The 9792-nt window shown below is 49.6% G+C and overlaps 1 non-coding gene across 1 annotated transcript; it reads right to left on the minus strand.

Moving 5' to 3' along the window:
* Nucleotides 1–898: 898 nt before the first annotated feature.
* Nucleotides 899–1005, minus strand: LOC114232992 (U6 spliceosomal RNA). The gene has a single exon (XR_003619104.1). It is a non-coding gene; the product is annotated as a U6 spliceosomal RNA (small nuclear RNA).
* Between the last annotated feature and the right edge of the window lie 8787 nt (nt 1006–9792).

A 9792-nucleotide genomic window follows, 5' to 3' on the forward strand; every position in this document is an offset into this window, starting at 1 on the left:
TGTTTTTGAAGAAATTGCCAAGATGAATCAATAATGTTTATGGAAATGCAAAAGATCTACAAGGACCAAAACAATCTTGAAAAAGAAAAACAAGTTGGAGGATTTACACATATGATTTTAAGACATTATAAAACTACAATAATCAAGACAGTTTAATATTAATGTAAGGATAGTATCATATTGGTATAAGGATATACAAATAGATCATGAGATAGGATGATATTCAGAAATAAACCCACATGTATATGTGTAATTGAATTTTGAGAAATGCATTGATGCAGCTCAGTGGAGGAAATGAAAGTGTTTTCGAGTAATGGCATTTGAATGACTGGATATTAATATGGGAAAAAAACACACACGTTACATCCTTTCTCACATCATTCAATTTGTGATAGGTCAGATACTTAAAATATAGAAAAGAACCATAAAATGCCCTGGCTGGTGTGGCTCAGTTGGTTGGGCATCTTTCTGAGCACTGAAAAGTTGCTTGTTCGATTCCTGACCAGGGCACATGCCTGGGTTGCAGGCTTGATCCCTAGCAGGGGATATACAGGAGACAGCCAATTGATGTTTCTCCCTCATATCAATGTCTCTCTCTCTCTCTCTCTCTCTCTCTCTCTCTCTCTCTCTCTCTCCCTCTCTCTCCCAAATCAGTAAAAACATATTTACAAAAAAGAATCATAAAGCTTCTAGAAGAAAACAGGAAAGTATCTTTGTGATACTTGGTGTAGGCAATGATTTCTTGACTTTATCACAATTAAAAAATTATATTCATCAGACTTCCTATATATGACAAATACTCCTATTTTAGAACATAGAGAGAATTATTTCCAATCAGCAATAAAAAGAGAAACATCCCAATAAAGTGAACAAAATACTTGAACATGCATTATTTTTTTAAAATATGGAACACTTCACAAATTTGCATGCCATCCTTGGGCAGGGGCCATGCTAATCTTCTCTGTATTGTTCCAATTTTAGTATATGTGCTGCCAAAGTGAGCACTGAACATGCATTCTTAAAGAAGATATATTAATTGCTCATAAGCACATGAAAGTGTTCTTTATAACATTAGTCAACAGAGAAATGAAAATGAAAACCACCTGCTAGAATTGCTAAAATAATAATAAGAAAAAACTAACAGTATCAAGTGTTGGAGCATCTGAAATTCTCATTCATTGCTGATAGGAGTGTAATGGCTTAATTACTTTGGAAAATTGTTTGGCAGTTATATATTCACAAACTTACCATATGACCCAAGGAGTTCCATTTCTATGTATTTACCCAAGAGAAAATGTATGTCTCAAAAATCCTATATAATAAAGAGGTAATATGCAAATTGACCCTCATGCCCTCACAAGATGGCTGCCTATGACCAGGCTGGCAGGGGGTTAGTGAGGGACGACCAAATGACTGAATAGCAGGCTGCATGGGGCAACCAGGCCAGCAGGGTGGTTAGTGAGGGATGACCAAATGACTGAATAGCAGGCTGCATGGGGCAACCAGGCCGGCAGGGGGGAGGTTGGGGGTGACCAGGCCAGCAGGGGGGGCAGTTGGGGGTATGCAGAGGCAGTGAGGGGTGATCAGGTCAGCGGGGCCGGGGGGGGGGGGGCAATAAGGGGTAACCAAGCTGGCAGGAGGGGCAGTTAGGGGTGATCAGGATGGCATGCAGAGGCAGTGAGGGGTGATCAGGCTGGCATTGGGGGGGCAGTTAGGGGTGACCAGGCAGGCAGGAGCCAGTGATCCAGGATTGTGAGAGGGATGTCCAACTGCTGGGATCGAGCCTAAACTGGCAGTCGGACATCCCCCAAGGGGTCTTGGATTGGAGGGGGTGCAGGCTGGGCTGAGGGACCCCACTACCCCCGTGCATGAATTTTGTGCACCAGGTCTTATATAAGAACTAGAGGCCCGGTGCACGAAATTTGTGCACGGAGGGGGGTGGTGTCCCTCAGCCCAGCCTGTACCCTCTCCAATCTGGGACTCCTCGAGGGATGTCCGACTGCCCATTTAGGCCCAATCCCAGTGGGATCGGGCCTAAATGGGCAGTTGGTTATCCCTCTCACAATCCAAGACTGCTGGCTCCCAACTGCTTGCCTGCCTGCCTTCCTGATTGCCCCTAACCGCTTCTGCCTGCCAGCCTGATTACCCCCTAACCACTCTGCTGCCAGCCTGATTGATGCCTAATTGCTCCCCTGCCAGACTGTTTGCCCCCAACTTCCCTCCTCTGCTGGCCCGGTCACCCCTAACTGCCATCTCCTGCAGGGTTGATCACCTCCAACTTCCCTCCCTTGCAGGCCAGGTGCCTCCCAATTGCCCTCCCCTGCTGGCCATCTTGTGGTGGCCATCTTGTGTCCACATGGGGGCAGACATATTGTGTGTTGGAGTGGTGGTCAATCTGCATATTACTCTTTTATTAGATAGGTCTGCATATTACTCTTTTATTAGATAGGATAGAGGCCTGGTGCAGGAGTGGGGGCGAGCTGGTTTTCCCTGAAGGGCGTCCTGGATCAGGGTGGGTGTTCCCTTGGGGCATGGGGTGGCCTGAGCGAGGGGCCTGTGGTGGTTTGCAGGCTGGCCATGCCCCCTGGTGACCCAAGCGGAGGCACTGGTATCTGGAATTTATTTACCTTCTACAATTGAAACTTTGTAGCCTGGAGCGGAGCCAAGCCTCCTGCATGCTCCACCGGCAGCCATTTTTGTTTGAGTTAATTCACCTTCTATAATTGAAACTTTGTAGCCTTAAGCAGAGGCCTGAGCCCGGCCAGGGTGTGCGGAAAGCTTTGCTTTCTCCATTACCACGGGCAACCCTGGCCTGGTCTCTCCAGCTCCGTGGCTGCCGCAAATATGTTTGAATTTGTTTACCTTCTATAATTGAAACTTTGTAGCTTGAGTGGAGGCTTAGGCCTGTCAAGGGCAGGCGGAAAGCTTGTTTCCCTCTGTTGCCTGGGAAACCTTGCTCTCGGTGGCTGTAGCCAACTTGGTTTGGTTTATTTGCATACTCGCCCTGATTGGCTGGTGGGCGTGGCTTGGGTGTAGCAGAGGTATGGTCAATTTGCATATTTGTCTATTATTAGGTAGGATGTTTATAGCAGCCTTACTTATAATATTAATCCCAAACTGGAAATAACCCAGATGTTCACCAATAGGAAAATAGATAAACAAGTTGTTTTTATATTCAAGTATGTGATACTACTCAGCAATACACAACATGGATGAATTTCAAAAACATTATGTTGAGCAAAAGAAACTAAACATAAAAGAATAATTTATATAATTCCATTTATTTGAAGTTCAGGAACAAGCAATACTTTAGGATTATAGAAATCAGAATGGGGTTACTTCTGGAAGGAGGGGAACTGATTGAGAAGGCACATGAAGGAACTTTTTGAATTGAGGGAGATATTTTATATCTTGTTTGTGTGTATACATCTGCTTATATACAATTGTCAAAGTTCATTACACTGGACATTAAAAATATGTGAATTTTATTGTACATAAATTATACCTTAATTCCCCCTTTCTTTATCATTTTTCATTCACAATACTTTCGGAAAAAAGAAAAACAAACCAAGTAAGTGATCAAAGATTAAATTGTTTCAAGATACCCAAAACCTAGGCACTATCTTTTTGTTTCACCATTCAGCAAGGTAGTTTAATATTTTTTTTCTGACTGAAGTACCTTTAGGGTTTATTTTAATGAGAGTCTGCTGTGGAACTCTTTTTTTTCTTCTGATTTCACCTTTATCTTGATAAATATTTTTTCTGGATATACAATTTTAGGTTTCTTTTTATTTCCCTTTAGTGCATTGTGATATCTTCTCGTCTTCTGTTGAGAAGTCAGCTTATATGTCTAATACTTGTTCCTTTGTAGGCAGCATATCTATCCTCTCATCTCTATTTTTTTGGTATTCTGCAAGTTCACTATAATGTATCTAGGTGTGATTAAAAAAAATTATCCTGATGCTTGAGATTCCTTAAATATCCTGAATTTCAGGCTGATTTTTTTTTTTTAACAACTCTGGGATATCCTAATATATAAAAAGCCAGGGGCTGTCACAACCTAAACAATCGAATGGATGACCGAACAGCAGGCTGTGTGGGGTGACCAGGCCGGCAGGAGGGTTAGTGAGGGACAACCAAATGACTGAACAGCAGTCTGTGTGGGGCAACCAGGCCAGTGGGGGAGCAGTTAGGGGTGACCAGGCTGGCAGGGGTCAGTAGGGGGCAACCAGGCTGGTAGAGGTGACAGTTGGGGGTGACCAGGCCAGCAGGGGGGCAGTAAGGGATGACCAGGCTGGCAGGGGGGGCAGTTAGGGGTGACTAGTCTGGCAGGAGGGGCAGTTGGGGGTGACCTGGCTGGCAGGGGGGAAATTGGGGGCAACCAGGCCAGCAGGGGGGGGGGGGAAGTTAGGGGCAATTAGGCCGTAGGCAGGTGAGCAGTTAGGAGCCAGTGATTCTGGATTGTGAGAGGGATGTCCGACTGCTGGTTTAGGCCTGATCCCTGGGATAGGGCCTAAACCGGCAGTCGGACATCCCCCGAGGGGTCCCAGATTGGAGAGGGTGCAGGCTGGGCTGAGGGGACACCCTCGTGCACGAATTTTGTGCACTGGGCCTCTAGCCATAATAATAAAAGGCCAAGAGGGGTCACGACCAAAACGACCAAGCGACCGGTCACCAGGAGGTGCATGGAGCACCTCTTGGCCTGGTGCCCAGTGGGGCGCCTCCTTGTGCTATTTTGCACACTGGGCCCCTAGTTTTTAGCTATTTTGTCTTGATTATTTTCTCCTCCTCAGTCACTTTCTCTTTCTTCTGAAACTCTGATTGAACATATGGAAGACCCCTACATTCTATCTTCTCTGGCTTTTAATGTCTCATGCATTTTTCAACATTTTGTCTCTCTGGGCTGAAATTCAAATAATTTTTAAAGATTTCCTAATTATTATGTTACTAGAGGCCTGGTCATGAAATTCATGCTGGCTTTTATTATTATGGCTAGAGGCCCAGTGCACAAAATTCGTGCACGAGGGTGTCCCCTCAGCCCAGCCTGCACTCTTTCCAATCTGGGACCCCTTGGGGGATGTCCAACTGCCGGACATCCCTTTCACAATCTGGGACTGCTGGCTTTTTACCGCTCACCTGCCTGCCATCCTGATCACCCCCTATCCACTCCCCTGCCAGCCCGATCACCCCCAACTGCCCTCCCCTGCTGGCCCGGTCACCTCCAACTACCCTCCCCTGCAGGCCTGGTCTCCCCCAACTGCCCTCCCCTGCAGGCCTGGTTTCCCCCAACTGCCCCCTGCAGGCCTGGTTGCCCCCAGTTGCCCTCCCCTGCTGGCCTCTTGTGGTGGCCATCTTGTGTGAGGGTCAATTTGCATATTACCTCTTTATTATATAGGACTAGGGGCCCGGTGCACGAAATTCGTGCACAGGAGGGGGTCCCTCAGCCCAATCTGCACCCTCTTCAATCTGGGACCCCTCAGGGGATGTCCAACTTCCAGCAGTCGGACATCCTCTCACAATCTGGAACCGCTGGCTCCTAACCACTCACCTGCCTGCCTGCCTGATTGTCCCTAACCCCACTGCCTGCCTGCCTGCTCGCCCCTACCTTGATCTCCTGCCAGCCTGATTGCCCCTACCTTGCCCTCCCCTATCAGCCTGATCACCCCAAACTGCCTGTGCCTTGGCCCCCCGTCTGGCCTCCCTCTGGAGGCACCACCCCCATAACCCCAATGCTGCTGCCACTGCAGCTGGTTATGGCTGCCTGAGCCTTGGCCTTTGTAGCCACTGCGGCTTTGTCTGGAAAGATGTCCAGAAGACAACCACTCTAATTAGCATATTACCCTTTTATTAGTATACATTTGGGGACCATTACAACCACGCAGAACTTGAAGAAAACACATGGCCCTGGTCAGTTTGGCTTAATGGAGAGAGCATCGGCCTGTGGACTGAAGAGTCCAGGTTTGATTCTGATCAGGGGCACACATGCCTGGGTTTCGGGCTCAATCCCCAGTAAGGGGCCTGTGGGCGGCAGCTGATCAGTGATTCTTTTTTTTTTTTTTTTAAATATATTTTATTGATTTTTCACAGAGAGGAAGGGAGAGGGATAGAGACCTAGAAACATCGATGAGAGAGAAACATCGACCAGCTGCTTCCTGCACACCCCCCACCGGGGTATGTGCCCTCAACCAATGTACATGCCCTTAACCGGAATCAAACCTGGGACCTTCCAGTCCACAGACCGACGCTTTATCCACTGAGCCAAACCAGTTTCGGCTGATCAGTGATTCTTATCATTGATGTTTCTATCTCTCTCTCCCTCTCCCTTTCTGAAATTTTAAAAATATATATATATTTTAAAGAAAACACATGATCTTCACTTTGGGCTTTGTCATCTTACAATATCCTTTGTGCAGTGTTTTAACTTCCCTCAACTTTCCTTTACCCACCTTTAAAGTGCAATCTATTTTGGGGAAGATGATCAGGAAAGTGATTCCAATGGGTAGAAGTTTTTTTTGGAGGGGATGGGTCATGAAGATATTTAAAAATTGGGCATGGTGATGGTTGTACCACTCTGAATTTACTTTAAAAAACCAGTTCATTGTACACTTTAGGTGACATGTACAGTATATGGGTTATATCTCAACAAAGCTGTTCTTTTATTTCTTTTTAAATAAAGACCAGTCTTATAATCAGTTGCAGATGTTTTCAGAGGCCCCTCAAGATTTGCTTACCATGTCCCAAATCACGGCTGTGATTCCCAGTTGCCTCCAGTCCTGGTGGATCTGGATGGTGTGGTTTGCAAAGGAGAAGGTGGCAAGAGGCTTATGGAATTTTGGCAACCCCATTCCCCCGGTCTCCTCATAGGGCACCAGGGCCATTCCCACTGTGCCAGCTCTGCTCCCTTTAACCTGTTGGGCAAAAGAATCCTGCGTGCTCTGGCCAGAAAGTGCATTCTTTCTTAGGTGGCCCAGATGCTTTTTTTAAGGTCGTTTTATGGATTCAAAAGAATAAACAGAGATGTGGAAAGCTTTTGTCAACGCGGACACCCGCGGAGCGCCGGGCTCGGCCCAAACACGCCCCCCCGGGTGGCGATCGCCATGCGGACACCCAGGGAGCGCCGGGCTCTGCCCGGACACACCCCCCGGGGTGGCGATCGCCATGCGGACACCCAGGGAGTGCCGGGCTCGGCCCGGACACGCCCCCCCGGGTGGCGATCGCCATGCGGACACCCAGGGAGCGCCGGGCTCGGCCCGGACACGCCCCCCCGGGTGGCGATCGCCCCCGGGACCCCTGCGGAGCGCCGGGCTCGGCCCGGATACGCCCCCCCGGGTGGCGATCGCCCCCGGGACACCCGCGGAGCACCGGGCTCGGCCCGGACACGCCCCCCCGGGTGGCGATCGCCCTGCGGACACCCGGGGAGCGCCGGGCTCGGCCCGGACACGCCCCCCCGGGTGGCGATCGCCCCCGGGACACCCGCAGAGCACCGGGCTCGGCCCGGACACGCCCCCCCTGGGTGGCGATCGCCATGCGGACACCCAGGGAGCGCCGGGCTCGGCCCTGACACGCCCCCCCGGGTGGCGATCGCCATGTGGAGACCCAGGGAGCCCCGGGCTTGGCCCGGACACGCCCCTCCGGGTGGCGATGGCCATGCGGACACCCAGGGAGCGCTGGGCTTGGCCCGGACACGCCCCCCCGTGGCGATCGCCCCCGGGACACCTGCGGAGCACCGGGCTCGGCCCGGACACGCCCCCCCGGGTGGTGATCGCCCCCGGGACACCCGGGGAGCACCGGGCTTGGCCCGGACACGCCCCCCCGGGTGGCGATCGCCATGCGGACACCCGGGGAGCGCCGGGCTCGGCCCGGACACGCCCCCCCGGGTGGCGATTGCCCCCGGGACACCCGCGGAGCGCCGGGCTGGCCCGGACACGCCCCCCCAGGTGGCGATCGCCATGCGGACTCCCAGGGAGCTCCGGGCTCGGCCTGGACACGCCCCCCCGGGTGGCGATCGCCATGCGGACACCCAGGGAGCTCCGGGCTCTGCCCGCACACGCCCCCCCGGGTGGCGATCGCCATGCGGACACCTGGGGAGCGCCGGGCTCGGCCCGAACACGCCCCCCGGGTGGCGATCACCCTGCAGCCCCCCGGAACTTACAGGATTGCGCAGCCATCTTGGTCTTCCCAATGGCCGGATGGGCCACCCGGAGTCCCGCCCCCAGCCTCTGGCAGGCCCAATCATGGGCATAGCGGAGGTGCGGTCAATTTGCATCTAACTGCTGTTGAAGCTGTCCACCAAGTTTTAATATCAAATAAAATTTTCACTTCTCCATTTAAATTTTCCAAATAATTTTGGTCACTTAGTTTCCTGTCATTTACACATATTTTATTTTTTATGTTTTGTATTGATTTTTTAGAGATAGAGGAAGGAAGAGGGATAAAGAAATAGAAACACTGATGAGAGGGAAACATTGATTGACTGCCTCCTGTATGCCCCCTTCTGGGGATTGAGCCTGCAACCCAGGCATGTGCCCTGACCAGGAATCGAAGTGGTTGATGCTCAACCAATGAGTCACACCAGCTGGGCTACACATAATTTATATATATATATATATATATATATATATATATATATATACACACACACACACACACACATATATATACATATATATATACACACACACACATATATATATACACACACACACACACACACACACACACACATACATACATATACTAGAGGCCCAGTACACGAAAATTCATGCACTTGGGGGGGGGTGGTCCCTCAGCCTGGCCTGCACCCTCTTGCAGTCTGGGACCCCTCAGGGGATGTCCACTTGCCAGCTTAAGCCTGTTTCCCAGGGGATAGGGCCTAAGCTGGCAGTCAGACATCTCTACGGCAGACCAGAGCCCTTGGGGGATGTCTGACTGGTGGCCGCAGTTGGACATCCTTAGCACTGCAGAGGAGGCAAGAGAAGCTCCCACCACCACCACTGCGCTTGCAACCCTCAGCCTGGCTTGTGGCTGAATGGAGCTCCTCCTGTGGAGCGCATTGACCACCAGGGGGCAGCTCTGTGTTGAGCATCTGCCCCCTGTGGTCAGTGTGCATCACAGCAACCAGTCATTCTGCTGTTAGGGGCAATTTGCATACTATCCTTTTATTATATAGGATAGTATGTATTTAATTATTCAAATATTCAAAATCTTCCTTTTATTGCTTTAATATAGATATTGCTTTAATATATATGTACACACACACATATACACTGAGTGGCCAGATTATTATGATCTCTGAATGCATAATAATCTGGCCACTCAGTATATATCCTATATAATAAAAGGCTAATATGCAAATTGTCCCCTTGACCAGGAGTTCAATCAGCAGGCAGGCCGGCCAACCGCCCATGTCCCCTCCCCTTGGCCAGGCTGGCTGGACCCCACCCATGCACGAATTCATGCACTGGGCCTCTAATATATAAATATTATTCAAATATTTCAAGGTTTTTCAAGACTGATTCTGTCAATAATTGTTTCTGTAGGCATCTGCTCAGAGTGCATTTTGTGATTTTTTTTCTCTATGATATTCTATTTCTTAGAATTTTGTCAATTGAAATTCTTTAAGGCCTGAGTTGAGGATGGGTTATTCCAGAGAATCCTTGGTTTGTTTTTACCAGATACCTGAGACATTACCTACCTAGGACCACTTTAAACTAAAGTCTTGGCTTGAGGTTTAATGAACTTGGACTAAAAAGCAATGTGAAGGTTAACTGCTGGTTAGAAATTCTCAAGGGA

Source organism: Eptesicus fuscus, chromosome 8 (genome assembly GCF_027574615.1).
Source record: "Eptesicus fuscus isolate TK198812 chromosome 8, DD_ASM_mEF_20220401, whole genome shotgun sequence".
NCBI lineage: Eukaryota > Metazoa > Chordata > Mammalia > Chiroptera > Vespertilionidae > Eptesicus > Eptesicus fuscus.